Genomic DNA, 20,620 nt, shown 5'->3' on the forward strand with positions numbered 1-20,620 from the left:
CACAGGGAGAATGTGCAAACTCCATATATTGTACCAGAGGTCAGGATCGAACCCAGGCAACTGGAGCTGTGAGGCAGAGGCTCTACTAGCTGTGCCACCGTGCCTCACTCAATAGCTTGAGAACCTTGATCGGCAGCCAGGGGAAACATTGTCACTGCACCTAGCCTTTCCAAGCCCTGTCAGTATTTTGTGTCTTTAATGAAATTCTCCTCTCAATTTTCTAAACTCTGGTAAGCACAGGCCCAATCTGGGCGGCACGGTAGCGCAGCGATAGAGTTGCTGCTTTACAGCGAATGCAGCGCCGGAGACTCAGGTTCGATCCTGACTACGGGTGCTGCACTGTAAGGAGTTTGTACGTTCTCCCCGTGACCTGCATGGGTTTTCTCCGAGATCTTCGGTTTCCTCCCACACTCCAAAGACGTACAGGTATGTAGGTTAATTGGCTGGGTAAATGTAAAAATTGTCCCTAGTGGGTGTAGGATAGTGTTAATGTACGGGGATCGCTGGGCGGCACGGACTTGGTGGGCCGAAAAGGCCTGTTTCCGGCTGTATATATATGATATGATATGATATGATAATCGCCCAAATCTCTTCGCACCCATTACAGGAATCAGCCCGGTGAACCTTTGCAATCCTAATGACAAGTACACCACCCTTTCTTAGGTATGAGACGCAATGCTCCAGGGGTGGTTTCACAAAGGCAATGAATACTTGCACCAAGGGGACGCCCAGACCCAGCGGGCACTGTCTTGGAATAAGGACCGAGATGAGGAGAAATTTCTTTCCTCAGAAGGTTGCAAATCTTTGACTTCAAGATGCTGTTGATGACCTTACACCGAATACATGAGACCATAAGAATTAGAAGTAGCAGTCGGCCATTCGGCCCCTCTTGCCCGCTCCATCGTTTACCTCAGCGGCATTGTCTGGCACTAACTTCATGGCCCTTGATTCTCATAACACAAAGAAATCCATTGATTTCTGATTAAACATGCACCTTGTCTGAGCATGCACAGACCTCTCGGGTGAAAGCTTCCAAAGATTCACTATCCTGCGATACCATCTCATCTGCGATGCCATCGTCAATACCATGACTGGCGTATCTCACGATTGTAGACACGCCAGCCAGGGGAAAAACCATCCCTACCAGGACCGTTAATCTCTTCAGACCCTGGAGATGCAGCGTGGAACAAGGTCCTTTGGCCCACCAAGTCCGCACTTACCAGCAAATACCCTGTGCGCTAGCACTATCCCACACACAAGGGATAATTTACCATTTTTACCGAAGGCAATTAACCTACAAACCTGAAGGGAGACACAAAATGCTGGAGTAACTCAGCGGGTCAGGCAGCAGCCCAGAAGCTGCCTGACCCGCTGAGTTACTCCAGCATTTTGTGTCTACCTTCGATTTGAACCAGCATCTGCACTTATTTTCCTACACAACCTACAAACCTGTATGTGTTTGGAAGGTGGGAGGAAATTGAAGATCTCAGAGAAAACCCACGGGGTCACAGGGAGAACGTACAAACTCCGTACAGACAGCACCCTTGGTCAGGATTGAACCCGGGTCTCTGGCGCTGTAAGGCAGCAACTCTACCGCTGTGACACTGTGTCGCCCCCTTCTCATAAGATAAACCTGCCAACCCGGATTCCACTGAGGTAGGCTGCAGGGGTGGACAGGCTTGTGCAAGGGCCCTGATGGCGAGTAGCTGATAGAGCCGGACCAAACTCATTAAAGAGAGGAGAAAGTTGACCAGGGAAACATGTGTTGTGGATCACGCACTCAGAGGAAAGGCTCCAGGTGCTTTATTCTATCCTTCAGGACTGTGCGGAGACCCTGGAAACCTCCAAACTCTACCCTACCATCGGCATCACGAGGGAAGGGGGACCCAGCCACAGCGGAAATAGAGGGACTGGATAGTTTTATAGCTGGAGTTGGGGAAGATACTTTCTGATAGTCAATAGCCCTGTCACATGAGAGTCTTAGTGCGGCCCTCTTCCTGTTGCTCATCCCTCCCCCCCCCCACCACTATTCCCCCACCCTCTCTCCATTGCCTCTGCCTACCTCTCTTTTCTCGTTGGCCTTCAGACGACAGTTCCCCTCCCCTTACCTGTCCTCACACCCTCCCTTTCATCCACCCTCCTTCCCTCTCTCCCGTCCCTCTTTCTCATTCTCCCTCCCTTTCTTTCTCACTCATGTTCTTACCATTCCCCACTCTCTCGTCCTGTCCCCTCTCTCCCACTGTCCCTCCTTTACCCACTTTATCTCCCTCACCCAATCTCCCTCTTTCTAGTTCTGTCTCTCTCACTCTAACTCTCACTCTCTTCATCACCTTCACTCTCTTTTTATCCCTTTCCCTCTCTTATTTCCCACTGTACATTCTGTCCCCTCCTTCTATTTTGGCCTCTCCCTTATTCTTGCTCCCTCTCCATATCTTCTTCCGTCTCCAGCTCTCTCTCCCAATCTTCCCCTCTGTTTCTGTGTCAATTGTTCTCTTCCGGTCATCTCTTTACGTGCTCTGCACCCTCACTCTCTTTCTCTGCCTTGCTGTCTCTTTCTTTCCACCCTTCTCTCTTCCCACTCGCTCTGCACCCCTCTCTCTACCCCTCTCCACCCTCTTTCTCTTCCACTCTCTCTCTCTCTCTCTCTCTCTCTCTCTCTCTCTTTCCTTCCCGCCTTCCCGCCCTTATTTCCTGTACCACTCTCACAGATGCTTCCTTGCAAGTGCTGCACTGTAGATAGTTCCGTTGGCTGTGTCTTGAGTGTAATCTGGCTGTTCTTCAGCAAGAAATACCCCCAACATACCCAGAGGAAACCAATGCACCTAAAGTAGCCAGTATTATTAATTATTCAGTGTGGCAGCTCTAATTCTAAGTGTTAATTATTAAAATGCAAGATCTCTGGATATAATGCTTAATAGCGCCTAAAGAGATATAAATTATGAATGCTGAGATTTGCTCCAAGGACCCTCGACTCATAAGTGGCTGCATTCTCCGGCAGACCAGGTTCCAGTTAATCAGGCCGGGTGTCCCACTGGGTCACAAGTTGCCTCAGGCAGGGCCTGGTCTGAGCCTCTCCCTGGCCTCCCCCCCCACCCCTACCCACTGCAGCTCAAGAAGTCTGTCGCCAACATCCTGCGTCTGCAAAAGTGACACATTTACCGCTGTTAAACTGTTACTCGTTTGATTGGTAAGCTTTTAAGAATGAGGAGGAAGAGAGGCCTCAGAGGAGACCCCATTAATAATGAGGAAAGGTGCAGGTAGCGAAGTATGGGGAGACATCTTGCGTACGATGGTCGGCCTGTGTAGAATAGTGACATCCAGAAAACAAACTGAGAAAATACTACCAAGAGCACAAGCTGCGGGGTAAGAATTGGGGATTGAGCCAAATTGTATAAAGAGCTGACATTTCCAAAGTGAGAAGAACAGTCTCCTTCGCAGACACAAAAAGCTGGAGTAATTCAGCGGGTCAGGCAGCATCTCTGAAGAAAAGGAATAGGTGGCGTTTCGGGTCGAAACCCTTCTTCAGATTGAGAGTCAGGGGCTCTCACCCTGGCAAGATTCTACATCCATTCCAGCTGTGTAGTCACCATATCCCCTCTAAACCCTTCACTCCTCACCTTAAACCCATATCTACCAATCTTGGGCACCTCAAGATATTTTTCTTGATATCTACTCTAAGTATAGCCCTCCATCAGATCCCCCTCAACCTTCCCTGCTCCAAGGAAAACAAACCTAGACTATCCTCTGCCCACTTGTAATTGAACACTGGGGAGGCATGGGAGAGGGTATAATAGATTGGTAAGGAAATTGCATCCTAGCACTCAGTAAAGGGGTAGCTTGACATTCTGGAGACTGGCATTTAACCACCAAAAATACATCCCCCACACCCACCTACCCCATCAAACACTGCATAGGAGTGTGAGTGTTTCTAAAATCCATGCTCAACCTTCACAAGTCAGACATTTCAAGAACTTCACCATAGTTTGGCAAGACTTTGCCAACGTTACTTAAACTGGAGAATTCCCCGACTTTGATTCTAGTCGCTCAGACGAATATCAGAATAATCAGCTGGAGTAGGCTCTCCAGCCCGTCAACCTGCTCCATATCTGATCAAGGTCATAAGGTCATAGGGAAGAGTAGAATTAGGCCATTCAGCCCATCAAGTCTACTCCGCCATTCAATCAAGGCTGATCTATCTCTCCCTCCTAACCCTATTCTCCTGCCTTCTCCCCATAACCTCTGACACCTGTACTAATCAAGAATCTATCTATTTCTGCCTTTAAAATATCCACTGACTTGGCCTCTATAGCCTTCTGTGGCAAAGAATTCCCCAGATTCATCACACTCTGACTAAAGAAATTTCTCCTCATCTCCTTCCTAAATGAACGTCCTTTAATTCTGAGGCTACGAGCTCTAGTCCTAGACTCTCCCACCAGTGGAAACATCTTCTCCACATCCATGGATCATGGCTGTTCTACCACATCTGCACCATTTTCCACCATGGTCGCATTATCCTTTGATTCCCCCAACATTCAGAAATATATTTATCTCTGAACAGTTGACGCTTTGGGTCGGGAATCTTCAGACTAGGCAAGGCCGCAGGGGTAAGAGTTGGGGATTCGAGTACTAATTGTGTAAAGAGCTGCAATGGCCAAAGTGAGCTGAATAGACTCCTTCACCCTTGCAAGATTATACATCCATTCCAGCTCTTTAATCACCATCTAATCTGAAGAGAGGCCCTAGCCTGAAAAGCCATCTATCCCTTTCCCCCACAGATGTTGCCTGACCTATTCCATGCCCACTTTTCTTTTTACTCAAGATTCCAGCATTTGCATTCTCTTGAATAAACTCACTGACTGAGCCAACACAATCTTGTGAGGTCAAGAATTTCAAAGATTCACTTACTCCAAATGAAAAAAAAAAATCCTCCCTCCTACCAAGGACGTGTGGTTTGGTAGTTCAATGGGTTGCAGTAAATTGCCCGAGACTGTTGGTGAGTGGTAGAATCTGGAGGAAGTTAATGAGAATGAGGGGAAGGGGGGTATAAAACATGTAATTTAGTAGGATTAGGGTTAATGGGTGGTTGACAGACTGTGGGGACTTGGTGGGCTGAAGGATCTGTTTCCATGCTGTGTCTCTCGATGACACTGAGTGTTTGGGTGTTGCACCATGCCATTGCTTTGAAACAACTGGTAACTGTTTCTAATTTTGTTTCTCTGGGTTGTCTAAATTTCTGTTGATTAGCTAATTAATTTTATTGCATCGAATGGAAGTCGCATTCCCAATCTCGTTGTACCCCTGTACAATGATAAGAAAGATATATTGTATTGTATTGTATTGTAGTAGGGTCGCGGTCACATACATACTGTAGGTCCAGGTTCACATACATACTGTAGACCCGGGTTCAATCTGATCTTGGGTACTGTCTCCCTGTACCTTCCCCCTGCAACTACGTGGGTTTCCCCGGCAGCACTTGTTTTCTCCCGCGTCCCAAAGAATTGCAGGTTGACCACTGTAAATTTCCCCCGGTGCAGGAGAGTGGTGGAATCTGGAGAGAGTTCGTGGGAATTGAATGAGTGCGCGATCAGTGCAAATGAATGCTTGATGCAGGGCTGATGGATGTTGAACGTCTCCAGGATGCATTGGAGAGAGAGTGGAAGTGGAGGAAAGCAGAACTCTCCACCAGGGCTGAGGATCGTTCGAAAAGGTTATCAGGAGAGATCTACAGAAATAACAATCATTCCATCGGGGTTGAGTGGAGATCAGCAGGAGGGAGAACCTGGTGCAAGGCAGGACAGGGTGGAAATGTCTCCCTGAACAACATCAGATCCCATAAGAGTGTTAATCCCATAACGGCTTGCTCTACCATTATACCCTGGTGATGGTGACAGGCAGCAGCATGAAGGGTTGGAGCAGGAGCTGCCACTGATTGCTTCCACCATTTTACACTGGTGTGTGGGTGGGCAGTTTCTTTACATTAGGGCACTTCAAAGTGACTCGGCTGAATCTTACCTGACAAAGCAGACAGACAGGCACAAGCTGCCGTGGTGATCTGAAGGGATCGCTGTCGGCACCAACTATGCCTGCCTCTATCACTTAAATCTCTACTTGAAGATATCACGTCAATCCGTTCTGCGTTAGACTGAGCCTCAGTAACATTGGGTGAAGTTTCAGACCTAAGCTGCCACTCTCAATTCAGAGACGTCCGGTTCCAGGACTTGTGTGTGCAGGCATAGTATTAAAATTCTAACCCTTCCGTGATTTTTGTCCCAACTCAATAGCCCCATGGGATCACTGTGCTCCTCCAGTGCTGTCCTCTTGAACCTCCACCACTCCATCACTCCACCATTGACAACCATGACTTTGGCTGTCGATGTCCGAAGCTCCAAAATGACCTCTCTGCCCTTCATCATGCGATCTCACAGTGGCCTAGTGTCGCGTTTTGCTTGATCCCCCTCCTGTAATGATGGGTGAAGATAGGTGACGTTTCTGGTTGAGACCCTCCCGAATTCTCTCATTTCAGGTAACCTGCTCCCCCTCGGTCCCCTCTCTCCCTCCCCTTTATCTTCCCAGATCCTCCCACAGGATTAAATCTTCGTTCACCATATCAGGCAATCCAGGCCAGATTTAAAGGGTCAGGGATAAGGTGCCGCGTGATCTCAATACGCCCGATCTCTCCCGTGCTGTCCGCTACCACTCCACTGGTCAGCATCCCCTCCCCCATACACACACACATTCCACTTAATAGGATGATAAGGAGCATGGTTTACAACCTTCTCCTGTTTACAAGGCAGATATCGTCTAATTCAGGTGAGGGACTGTTGTGGGGTTGAGCAAATAACGGGACACCAGCTTGACAATGAGGGACAGGTCAGAGCTGCCACCACTGTAAGCAGCTTCTCTGCAGAGAAGGAATGGGTGTTGTATCGTCGAGACCCTTCGTGCGTTGAGTTACTCCAGCATGTTGTGTCTATCCTCAGTGTAAACTAGTATCTGCAGATCATCCCTACACATTGTAAGCAGCTTCCCAGTGCTGCACTGAGACAAGTGCATCTGACAATCACCCACAACAGCACCCAGGGGCAGTCCGTCAGACTAGCCATAGTTTGAAACAAAAACATTTTTAAAAAGGTGTTCAGAGTCTCACTCCCAATGCACACTGCCCTTGAGCTGACTGTAATGAAGATGAGACAATCGCCCTTCTCATTGTTGTCTGTATGTTTGCAAAGAGGGTCTGGAAAAGGAGGCAAAGGTCCTTGCCATGATTCACCCTGAGTAGCTGCATTGTCAGAGATGTACAGGTTGTTTGGATTTATACCAAGACAAATATGAAGTGCTGCTGGATGATCATTACTTAGTGAAAGACATATTAAGGTCTTTCCAAAACTTGTTGATCTAATACGATGAAATGACCATAAGGAAATGGTGGCGACTGGCACATTCCGGGCTGCAGGACCTAGTGCTGAGCGATGCACTGAATCTCAGTGTAGCCAGCGCAAAGGAAAGTGTGGAGAAAGATTGCAGTCCGAAGTCTTGTTGCCACAGTGTACTGAGGGGCTGTGCAACAGCAACCCTCCCCCCCAACATACACACACATGCACCACACACACACACACACACACACACACACATACACACAGGCATGCACACATGCATGCACACACGCACACACGCATGCACGCACACATACACACACGCACGCAGACAAACACACACACACTCAAACCACACCCGCACGCATCCATGCACACGCACACACGCACGCATGCGCACACGCACGCATTCACGCACACACACACACACACACAGACACGCACACACACAGATGCACACGCACGCACATATACATGCTCACACACACACATGCTTGCACATACCCAAACACACACACACAAACACACGCACACAAACACACACAAGCACACACACGCACACAAACACACACACAGATGCACGCGCACGCACACATTCTTGCTCACACACACGCGCTTGCAAATACCCAAACACACACACACACACACACAAACACACGCATGCAAACACTTCACCGTGCATTGTTTAAGGAAGTAAATAAAATAGAATTGTGCAGGAAGCAGATTCCTGAGTGGTAAGCAAATGCATTGAAAGATGATACAATGAATGATCGATAAAGATTGCATGATTGTATGTATTGTACATGTTATGAATAAAGTAAATTTATGAAATAAAAGAAGCACACACACAGCATACCTGAACCCGTATGGCACCAATATCAATGGTACCTGGTGCATGGAGAAGGCTGTGGGTGTGAGAGTTGTGGATGCAGCCCAGTGCATCACACAAACCAACATCCCCTCCATCAACTTCATCTACACCACGCTGCTTTGGGAAAGCAGCCAAGCTGCTGTCTATGTGCATAAACATACCGGATTATGAAGAAGGTAACTGTGCCACTGACAGCACCGGCAACCGTTAAACATTAAACTCCATCACACACAGTTTCACCACACTGTCCAGCCTGATAACTTTTGCACCCAATACAATTAACCTTATCCATCTGTTAGCATGACTGAGCAAACAGGCTCGGCGATAAGACTGATCAACTTGGAAGGGATCCTGGCCAAACCTAGGGTAGTTTCAGCATGGATTTCAGCATGGATTCTGCAGCTGTAAAATCTATCGGCTGCAAAATCTGGCTATAAAATTGATCAACCTCACAAGAAAAAAAACATGAAAGAAATCACTGAAATATGAAAATATGTTGAGCTTACGCATTCCAGGAGTTTAGTTCAAAGACCCTGTAAACTTTAACCCCTGTCTTTATCGGTGTGATTGCTGTTTGGTAAGAAGGGTTTGCCATATCCAGTGGACCTTTGCCAGTGAGAGTGCTATGTGCCATTAGTATTAGTATTGGTTTATTATTGTCACGAGATACAGTGAAAAACTTTGTTCTGCAATCCGTACAGTCATGAGTACAATCACAAGTATTAAAGGTAATGAAGAGAGAAAAATAACCAGAGTACAGAATATAGTGTTACACTGCATTACAGTGTTGCAAATTTAAAAAAAAGAGAAAGTGCAGAGGTTGTGATGAGATAGATTGGGAGATCGGGGTTACACGTGAGGGTTGTTCAATAGTCTGATCACAGCGAGGAAGAAACATGTCCTGAATCTACTCGGGCGTGTTTTCCAGCTTTTGTATCTTCAGTCTGACAGGAGAGAAGAGAAGAGGGAATGACAGATGTCTAAGTCCTTGAACACGTTGGCTGTTTACCCGAGGCAGCGTGAAGTGTAGACGGAGTCGATAGGGGGGAAGCTGGTTTGTCTGATGGACTGGGCTACATCCACAACTTGCTCCTGGCACCAGGTATCAACCCTCGTGAGCCTTTTATGTGGAGTATGCATTGCTGATTTTTCTACTGTCCCTTGTTGATCCTAATTATCCTTGATGTGACTGGCGTGCTGGATCACTTCAGAGAGCAGTTAAGAGGGAATCACATTGGTGTGGGTCGGAAGTCACACTCAGCTAAGGACCGATTCACTTCCCTTAGGGATATTGGTGAACTATTGTAAACAACATTTTTTAATGCCTGTCCAATAGTCCCACGGTCACCATTACTGATTTATTCCTGATTTTTTAACAATTAATTAATTGGATTTAAATTCTCCAAATGCTATGGATGGACTTAAAATTATTCAAGCTGTGTCACTGCAGTCTCCATTTAGACTCTCACAACCCCACCCCCCCCACTCACAGAGTCGTTGAGTCGTGGAGAGATACAGCACATAAACAGGCCCTTCAGTCCATCAAGTCTACACCAGCCATCAACCATCTGTATACAAACTACAACCATAAACTAAACTTACTCCAATCCCATTATCTTTTAATTCTCCCAATATTCTTATCAACTTCCACCAGATTCTACACTCATCCAGACATTTAGGGGCAAGTTACAATAAACCCCCCCCCCCCCCCGTGTCCTTTTTACGATATGGGAGGAAACCAGAACCAGTAGAAGTAATCCGCGTGGTCACAGGAAGAACAAGCAAATTTCACACAGACAGAATGGGAGGTCAGGATTGAACCCACTCCAGTCCTCATGGCATCATTCATCCAAACATCAACCAAAGGCCTGAATTCAAGATATGAAGTGTGGATGGTCAAGGCACCACTTGGAATCCAGAAGCCCCATTTGGAGTTAGACGATTCGGAATCAAGGGGAAAGCACTCCACTGGTTGAGGTCAAACCTTGCACAAAGACAGATGGTTGTAGATGCTGGAGGTCCTTCATCCCAGGACATCCCCCATGGGTTCCTCAGGACCTTTCTTCCATCCTCAGAACGGAAGTGAGGAGGCTTGTCAATGATTGCAGAATGCTTAATTACGTTCACAATTCCTCAGACAATTTATGTCTTCATATTTGTTCGCTGAGACTAACACATCTAATTCCCTCCCAGCATCCTTCAGGCATGGGCTGATGTATGGCAAGTAACACTCAAGCATGTGAGAAACATGACCAGTTCTGATAACGGATCTCAAACCATTGTTACAGCCTGACCTGCTGAGTGTTTCTGGCATTTTCTGTTTTTATTTCAAATTTCCAGCATCTGTACATTTGATTTTCATTGAGCGATGGAATACTCTCTGCGCGCTACAAAGGGTCCATTACCAAGCAGCCCACTTGAATGGCAACCTATCCACTACCCTAAATGTTCATTCCTTTCACCACCACCGGACTGTGGGTGCAATGTATCTCGTCTACAAAAATGGACTGCAGTTCCTTGCCGATGTTATGGCACCTCCCAAACACACAACCTGAGTATTAAGAAGAATACGGTGAATGCTATAATGATGAGTGAGCGACGTGTGAGATCATAAGATCATAAGTGATAGTAGAATCAGGCCATTCAGCCCATCAAGTCTACTCCGCCATTCTATCATGTCTGATCTTCCTCCTAACCCCATTCTCCAGCCTTCTCCCCATAACCTGATACCCGTACTAATCAAGAATCTATCTATCTCTGCCTTAAATATATCCACTGACTTTGCCACCATCTGACTAAAGAAGTTCCTCCTCATCTTCTGAAGGAATTAAAAGTAACATTAGCAAATTTGCAGATGACACAAAGCTGGGAGGAAATGTGAACTGTGAAGAGGATGCTATGAGGATGCAGGGTGATTTGGACAGGTTGGGTGAGTGGGCAGATGCATGGCTGATGCCGTATAATGTGAATAAATGTGAGGTTATCCACTTTGGTGGCAAGAACGGTAAGGCAGATTATTATCTGAATGGTGTCAGGTTAGGAAAAGGGGAAGTACAACGAGACCTTGGTGTCCTTGTACATCAGTCACTGAAAGTAAGCATGCAGGTGCAGCAGGCAGTGAAGAAAGCTAATGGCATGTGGGCCTTCATAACGAGGGGAGTTGAGTATAGGAGTAAAGAGGTCCTTCTGTAGTTGTACAGGGCCCCGGTGCAGAGGAAATACTTTCAAAGGTGCCTTGGGAAATGCTGGGGAGATTATTTATCTGAGAGGTGAAGATGGGCTTGAAAGATTGTGCCCTTGGATACTCAAAACAGCTTTGAGGATAACTACCCCTTTTAAATTTTTTTTAAAATTTATTCTTTTTTAAATTTATTTGAATCTTTGTATCGCCAGTTGATTTAGGTCATTTGTCCAAACATTACCTCCAAAATAATGAATTTGCACCTTGTTTCATAACCATAACATTATCAAATTTAAGCATCATAAAAATTGTTAAGTCACTTTAAACGGCACTCAACGTTCTTCATATTCACGGAAAAAAATGTGATTATTCTGCCTGTTCCAAAAAGTTTAGTAAAGATTTACCATCTTTACTACCCCAGGTGTGGCTTGCAATTTGGGGCCAAAGTAACTCTAGTAGCACTTTGCCTGCAATAAATCACACCAAATGTCGAACAAGAGTAGCCACAAAGGTGTGAAAATAAAATGCAATACCCTGATGGCGGAAGCAGATCTGACAGTGGCATTTATGAGCTTTTGGATCAGCACGTGGATATGCAGGGAGTGCAGGGATATGGATCACGTCAGGCAGAGGAGATTAGTTTAACTTGGCATCATGTTCGGCACGGGTGCTATGGGCCGAAGGGCCTGTTCTTGTGCTGTTCTATGTTCTAGGTTAAATACTAGCGGGAACAAGGCTGATTTTCCGATACATTATCAGAGATATGAATCATTTGAATTGAGATACAAAATCAGCAGCTAAAGAGAATAAAATAATTTATTCATCCTCGATGATCCCTCAGACACTGACATGGAAGCCTTTAAGTGTGATGATCGTAGATACTGGGAAACACATAATGGTGCATCGGAGATTCTGGCACTCCCCATCACCCCACCCTCTCACAACACTATGAGCTTGTCAGCCTGAAAATTCCTCCACTAAATGCGCTAGAATTATAACTTTAAGAATAAAACGTTGTGCACTGCCCCTGTGACTGGATGCATTTACCTGTCTGTTTCCATAACATAAATATGTACATATGGATAGGAAGGGTTTAAAGGGATATGGACAAAATGCAGGCAAATATGACTATCCAAATATACAGGCTTGGTTGGCATGGACAAGGTGGGCCAAAGGGGCTGCTTCCGTTTGTAACACCTCTATGACTCTATAACCCAAAGATACACTGGTTGACAGGTTAATTTCCTACTGTGAATTACCTCTAAAGGGGTGTATGGTAAGAGAATCTGGGGGGAGGACTGAGGGAGAATGTTCCATGGGAAACTAAGTGGGGGAATGGGATGCATATGATTTCTCTGAGATTTTTCATGGCCTTCTCCTTTGTTACAAAGTAATATGAGAAAATCCTCCACTTCTCCAGGCAGAGACACTGCACCTACAGTAAATGCTGCCAGCCTTACCTCAATCTACATCGCAGCCACTCTCGGCCACATGGTTAATCGGTGACTGGTGCAGGATGTCATCTAGAGACCAAACTACTAATAGAAGACCTTTGCTAAATCCTCAACTGAGTGACCAGTGCTGGAGGTACCTCATACACCATCCGTGGCTTTGCTCAGATCCAGGTGATACAAATGCAGGTGAGACCTCTCTCTGTGAGAGCTGCTGCCATCCTTGAGTTCACAAGGAGTTCAGGGAATGGGTGAGCTGTCTTCCATACCTCCCAAGAGATGCAGGACTTATGTTGATTTACATGCAGCACATTATCAGGCCATTCCACCCTCCAGATTCATTCTAGCCCTCTCAACAAGTACTTTAAAGCATCCTATCAATGCATTACCGTTTCTGGTGTATTTATTTGGAATCCCAGTGTGGCTAAAACCCGTTAATCTATGCGGTAATGCCAATGGCTCCACACGGTGGCAGTCGGGATTAGGGAGGTTAGGAGCAGTGGATGAACAAAACAGTGTGAGTCAGGACACAGGAGATGATGGATGAGCTGGTTTATGCATGGTAAAAGATGGGATGAGGAAGTGAGTGGGTCAGGCAGCATCTGTGGAAGGAAGTATACAGACAGCATTTTGTGTTGGGACCCTTCTTCTGACCGATGGAGTAAGGGGAGAAATGTATCGGAGGGCCAAATGGCCTCCTCCTGCACCTATTTTCTATGTTTCTATGTTCGACACAGACAATGCGGGCTGAAGGACCAGTGTTAGTGCTGTACTGTTCTATATTTTATGTTCGATGCAAGATGACAACAGGACCGGCTTAAATGATAGATCCTAGCCAATTTACGGCAAATGTCCACCAATATTTAAGGCAGAGATAGATAGATTCTTGATTAGTATGGGTGTCAGAGGTTATGGGGAGAAAGCAGGAGAATCGGGTTAGGAGGGAGAGATAGATCAGCCATGATTGAATGGCGGAGTAGACTTGATGGACCGAATGGCCTAATTCTACCCCTAGTCCTTATGACCTTATGAGAAGGGTCCCGACCTGAAATATTATCTGTCCATTTCTCCCCACAGATGCTGCCTGACCTGCTAAGTTCCTCCAGTGGTTTGTTTTCTCATGGAATAGCCATCTCACAATGCTGAATGCACAGTTCCAATTAAATGTACAGAATATAGACTCCCTTTGTAAGATTTTGTATGTTGGTTTAAAACATTGATTCAATCTTGAAAGAAAAGCCAATGGAATTTGTTGATTGGAGCACAGCGCAGGCAAATGGCAATAAAACTGCGGCCATGACATTAGCACAAATCTCTTATTGCTGCAGGAAATGATATTTGTCGCCTCCACCCAATAAGACTGTACTTGACACCTGTTAATACACACTGTTGATGTCAGTATTCTCAAGACCCTTGGAGATCAGGTAATAAATGGCACTGTTTAAAATGCCAGTCTCTCTTGTGGTATTCTCAGTCTTCTCCGGCTCCCAAGTACCAGAACCATTGGCTTGGCAGCTTCTGAGCTCTTGTGAAAACATTGACAACCACCAGCCCACTGCCTCTTACTTCTGCAAACACCAAACAATGACCGTGTAGGAAGGAACTGCAGATGCCGGTTTAAATCGAAGATAGACGCAAAATGGGACAGGGAGCATCTCTGGAGAGAAGGAATGATAGGAGGAGCAATGATTTATGGCCAGGCTCCTAGGGGTGATAGTGGAAGTAGATACAATAGTGGCATTTAAGATGCTTTTAGATAGGCACATGGATTATGGTGGGAACGGCAGAATATGTAGCACGCGCAGCCAGAAGGAGTTGATATAGTAAGCATGATGTTCGGGCACAGGCAGTGTGGGCTGAAGGGCCTGTTCCTGAGCTGCACTGTTCCATGTTCCATGAGGCAGGAGGCATGTTGATGCGGGGGACCATCATGAAACAAGGCAGGGCAGCTTGACATTTATTGAGACCATCCTGATGAAGGCCAAACGAGCTTCTTGACACGAAAGGGTCACCTTATGCTTTTGAGTGAAAATGTGCAGGAGATTACCTTTCCCAGAAGAGCAATGGCATTACTCAAGGAGAGGGACCATCCTGCCCACTCCCCTCACTACCGCCAGAAGCTCGGCACACCAGCTATCACCTGCGTTCAGCCGGCAGCAGTTCCTCTTACATGTACTGTATGTACATTATTACACGGCTCAACACGGGCCCACGTCTGCCCCAGGGCAACAATGAGAAGCCGTCACTCTCAGTGGAAAAAAGGGAGCTCTGTCCACTGTGCGTCTGGCTGTGAAACCTTATTTAGTTTTATATCCAATTACCGGACTTGCAGTCATAATAATCTTAAAAAGAGCTGTCACGTGCACTTTGAGTTTACATAGACCTATTGTTCCATTTGAAATTGGAGAGAGGAAAGCTTAAACTGCCTCTTTCATTAATGCTCAAGATTTGGGGATTAGAGTGAACGTCTGAGGTGAGCAACCAGATGCACTTAAGGGGAATCTGGGAGAGCACAAAAGTCAGAAGGGAGATAGTTATCTCGGTGTAGATAAATGAGGGCTATTGGATTCGGCAAAGTGTAAAGCCTGTTGTGGGTTGAACGATGCCTGTGTATTCACGTAGAGTAAAGCAGAATAGGAGAATCATAGTTGTAGAGTCAAACAGCACAGAAATAGGCCTTTTGGGCCTTTGAATCTGCACTCAATTATGCAATTCAATGATACTTAAGATAGACACAAAAAGCTGGAGTAAGTCAGTGGGACAGGGAGCATCTATGGAGAGAAGGAATGGGTGACATTTCAGGTCGAGACCCTTCTTACCTCGTGGATTCAATGATACTTTATTGTCACATGTACCTGTGTACAGTGACATTCTTTATTTTGCATTCAACCCAGTAAAATCATACAGCAGACCCCACCTTGGCAGCTCACAAAGAGTCGGCATGTTAATCGAACAGTTAATCGAACAGTAATTTCTTCTGCTCGGCCTGCCACCGCACATGGCTGCAGACAGCCCCCTGCTGGGTCCCCCACTTTGTTTCCCGTGCCCCCCCCCCCCCCCCCCCCCCATAGGATTGCTCTCGGCCGCCCTTCTTGTTCTCAGCGGCGAGGGTTCCCGTACGTTCTCGGTGGTCCCCCTACCCTCTCAACGGCCCCCTACCCCATCGACGGTCCCCCTACCCTCACGGCAGCCCCCTATCCTCTCAATGGTCCCCCTACCCTCTCAACGGTCCCCCTACCCTCTCGACGGTCCCCCTACCCTCTCGACGGTCCCCCTACCCTCTCGACAGTCCCCCTACCCTCTCGACAGCCTGCTACCCTCTCGGCGGTCCCCCTACCCTCTCGGTGGTCCCCCTACCCTCTCGACGGCCTGCTACCCTCACGGCGGTCCCCCTACCCCATCGACGGTCCCCCTACCCTCTCGGCGGTCCCCCTACCCTCTCAACGGTCCCCCTACCCTCTCGGCGGTCCCCCTACCCTCTCGACAGTCCCCCTACCCTCTATGCTCTGCGTGGTTGCACGTAGATCCCTCCTCGCTCTCGATGCCCCGTCTTGCTCTCGGTGGCGCGGGTCCTCCTACCCTCTCAGCGGCCCCCCTCGCTTTCTGTAGGTCAATGGTCCTAATTATGCAGGTTATGCTTTTCAATAATGATTGAAAGGTATTAGTGTCAGAGAGATCTGACTGTGCTTGGACATGAATCACTAGAATATGTAGGTTCAGCAAGCAATTAGGAAGACAAATGATATATTTACACATAATTGTAGGAAAATTTGAATACAAGGGTGCTTGTGAGCTCACATCTGGATTACTGTCTGTAGGTACGGTCCCTCGACTGGCTAATGTTACATATGCGATAGAAGGAGTAATAGATTCACCAAATTGATTGCTGCAACGGAGGAGTTGGTGTACGAGGAGAGATTGAGACTATTGAGCCTAGGATGTCTTGAGTTGACAAGAATGAGAGGGGATCTCATTAAAGTGTACAAAATCCTTATTGGGTTTGACTGGGAAGATGCAGGGCTGATGTTTCTCTCAGCAGCAGTCTCAACTAATCACAAAATAGTGGATTATGTTGCAGTGAAATGCTGCATCGAAGAAAGAAATGAAGAGATTTTGTCACGTAGAGGGCAGTGAATCTGTAGAATTCTCTGACCGAGAGGACTGTAGAGGCTCAGTTGCTGAGTACTGGTCCTCCCCAGGTTACTAATGTCTGATTTATGTACAGCCAGTACATGCAAGCATTAGGGGGGGGGGGGGGTGGATTTACCACTGCTGCAAGGTTGCAGGCATCTCCTGTCATGCAGGAACTTTGTTTGCGGCAATATCATTGCATCTTGCAGAGAAATGCGAATTATTGAGTTGAAAGTTCTGGTTTAAGTTCTCATTGCCCACGATAGGCCTATGTTTTTTAGAGCATGGAATGTAGACCATAGAATATAGAACAGTACAGGTCAGAACCAGGCATTTTGTCCCACAATGTCTGTGCCGGACATGATGCCAAATTAAGCACATCCCTTCTACCTGTGTAGGATCCATATACCACCATTCCCTGCATGTTCATGTGCCCAAATAAAAGCATCTTAAACGTCAACATCATATTTGGTTCCACCACCACCTGGCAGCACATTCTCAGCACCTACCATTCTTTGTGTAAAAAAACCTGCCCTGCACATTGCCTTTAAACGCACCCCCCCCCTCTCATCTTAAAGCTATGCTCTCTCATATTTAACATTTCCACTCTAGGAGACAAATTCTGATTTGTCTACCCTATCTATGCCTCTTATAATTTTATAAACTTCCATCAGATCGCCCCTCAACCTCGAATGCTTTAGAAAAAACAATCTAAGACTTTACATTTAAATATATTGCCGGCAGCCACATTTCTGTTTGGGCTACGAATCTGTTTGGGTTACGGACAACTGTCATAACCTAGAGCCGACCTGCATGTAGAGGATGGAGACAGATTGTTATATATTAAGATACATTGGACGGATTAGATCGCGTAGATAGGGAAAATGTTGATGCGGACATGAAGGGATAAAGGGCTGATTTCTGTACTTTGCGATGCTCTGACTATTAGCACTAACAAGTGAAGGGGAGTCAGCATAAGGAGGTAGCACTGAGGTAAAAGATCAACCATGACTTAATTGAATGACAGACTAGGCATAAAGGGTTGAATGGCCTAGATCAACTTCTAGAGCATTAGTTTGTTTTTTCTTATTAGAGATGAGCATTGCAATGACAGAGGCTCCTGAATTTACTTCACTCAGACAGAAAAACATGCTGCAAAGTCAGTGGGAGGTTTGTTTTGTAATTGCATGATTACATTGCAATTATGTATTTTGTGATGCTTGATGTCGCACATCAGTTGTAAACACACCGACATGCGCTTATCACAAGGAGAACATCTACGCTTAGGGATGGAGGCTGCCAAATGTCTTCTGCGCAATAGATGCCCAGAAGATACGGGCATCTATCAGATAAGGCTTGACATGAAATTGTCATGCATCATTCCGCGAGGCTTTCTTAACCCTTTCTAGTTCTTCAAAGATTCGTCCAAGCAATCCATGAATCTGTACTGGGGTTGGAATGCTCCATCTCTAAGCAATTGCTGTACCACTGCAATTATCCTCTCCCTTTGCACCTTTGCTTCCTGTGAAGTCTACAAAACCCAATGTAAAGAGATAGCCAGCTAACCTTCTCATTGAAACCATTGTACAGAATAGTGACAGGCTTGGATAGAGTGGATGTGGAGAGGATATTTCCACTAGTGGGAGGGTCTAGGACTAGAGGTCATAGCCTCAGAATTAAAGGACGTTCTTTTCCAAAGGAGATGAGGAGGAATTTCTTTAGTCACAGGGTGGTGAATCTGTGGAATTCTGTGCCACAGAAGGCTGTGGAGGCAAAGTAAGTGGATATATTGAAGGCTGAGATTGATAGATTCTTGATTTGTATGGGTGTCAGAGGTTGTGGGGAGAAGGCAGGAGAATGAGGTTAGGAGGGAGAGATAGATCAGCCATGGTTGAAGGGCGGTGTAGACTTGATGGGCCAAATGGCCTAATTCTGCTCCAATCACATGATCTTATGATCTTGTGAACTTTCAGACTCATTTACACCAGCAAGACATGTCACTTCTTTCAATTTATGTCTCCATTTCCAGTTGCAAAATCCACCACTACCCGGCAAAACTAACACTGCTTAAAAAAAATCCATTAAAATGTGCTCCTCAATATATTTAAGTGTGCAGATTGACTATTGCTACCGGGATGGAATTAATATGAAACAGCATTTAAGATCAAAGGCAATCCACTTGACATTTAAATAACTGAAAACTTATGTAAAAGTATATTTTCAACCGGTTGATTGGTGAAATCAGTAAAATGTGCCTATTAGTGGCCTTCGTCAGTGGAAGTTGGTTGATTTTAAGAGCCTCAGGGAATGTCCACTAACAAGCACAATTAGTGGGAACCCTGCAGGGAGATTACGTAGATCTGGAGTTTGGGGCTTGTTCTGTGGATGAGGCTGGCTACTAGCACCATGCTTTGAATCCAATGCTCAAAGCTCCATTTATAAACAATAGACAATAGGTGCAGTAGGCCATTCGGCCCTTTGAGCCAGCACCACCATTCAATGTGATCATGGCTGATCATTCTCAATCAGTACCCCGTTCCTGCCTTCTCCCCATACCCCCTGACTCCGCTATCCTTAAGAGCTCTATCTAGCTCTCTCTTGAATGCATTCAGAGAATTGGCCCCCTCTGCCTTCTGAGGCAGTGAATTCCACAGATTTACAACTCTCTGACTGAAAAGGTTTTTCCTCATCTCCGTTCTAAATGGCCTACCCCTTATTCTTAAACTGTGGCCGCTGGTTCTGGACTCCCCCAACATTGGGAACATGTTTCCTGCCTCTAACGTGTCCAACCCCTTAATAATCTTACATGTTTCGATAAGATCCCCTCTCATCCTTATGGGAGTGATAAAAGCAATACAGCGGCCAAATTATCTAACTCATGATCGAGATGTCCAAACTAATGATCTGAGCATGTGAGTCTTATGGAATAAACATAGAATAAAATATTGGTGCACCGACAGTGAACCCATAGCCCATTGGGAAGGAAGTCTGTTCCCTGATCCAGCCTGGCCTACACACAACCTGATGCCCAGAGCAATGTGGTCGACTCTGTCCGCTGCAGAACACCCTTTCTTTTTGCTTTTGGCCATTTGCATGGAGATCTCCGCAATAACTGAATAAAAGGCCTCCAACTGAATACGTCCAGTATACAGAACGATGCAGGCGAATTTGTTGATCTTTACGTTCCACGCAAATGCTCTGCTACCAACAGAATTATTGGTGGCAAGGACCATGCCACCATTCAAATCCACCTTGCTGATGTTGATAAAGTGACTGGGGGATTCAATGGACAACCTATGCCATCTGTGGAGCCATCCGTAGCAAGGGTGAATCAGATGCTTGTATCCTGAGGCAAGCAAAGAATGATGGGATTGTGGCCAATGCTGTCTAGCAAGCAGAAGACACATGTTTTTGGGAATGCTGATGTTTGTATAGAAATATAAGTTTGAGAAAGAAAAAGAAAAGAACTGGTCCAGGAGCTTTTCCATTTTGAGGCTACTTGCAATGGCCAACCAATGCCAACCTCACCGATGGCAGCCACATGCGATGAAGGAATAACAAAACATGGATTCTTCAATCTTTTGAGTGATCTATGTTAATTTTGAACGAATTA

At 46.1% G+C, this 20,620-nt stretch overlaps 1 protein-coding gene and 1 pseudogene across 2 annotated transcripts in view; one reads left to right on the top strand and one right to left on the bottom strand.

Annotated features, from left to right (window-relative positions):
* kif26ba (kinesin family member 26Ba) overlaps positions 1-20,620 on the bottom strand; it is a 238,953-nt gene that overhangs the window by 169,556 nt on the left and 48,777 nt on the right. The window lies entirely within an intron of this gene.
* On the top strand, positions 14,641-20,398 carry LOC144596864 (small ribosomal subunit protein eS21 pseudogene; annotated as a pseudogene).

Source organism: Rhinoraja longicauda, chromosome 9 (assembly GCF_053455715.1).
Source record: "Rhinoraja longicauda isolate Sanriku21f chromosome 9, sRhiLon1.1, whole genome shotgun sequence".
Taxonomy (NCBI): domain Eukaryota; kingdom Metazoa; phylum Chordata; class Chondrichthyes; order Rajiformes; family Arhynchobatidae; genus Rhinoraja; species Rhinoraja longicauda.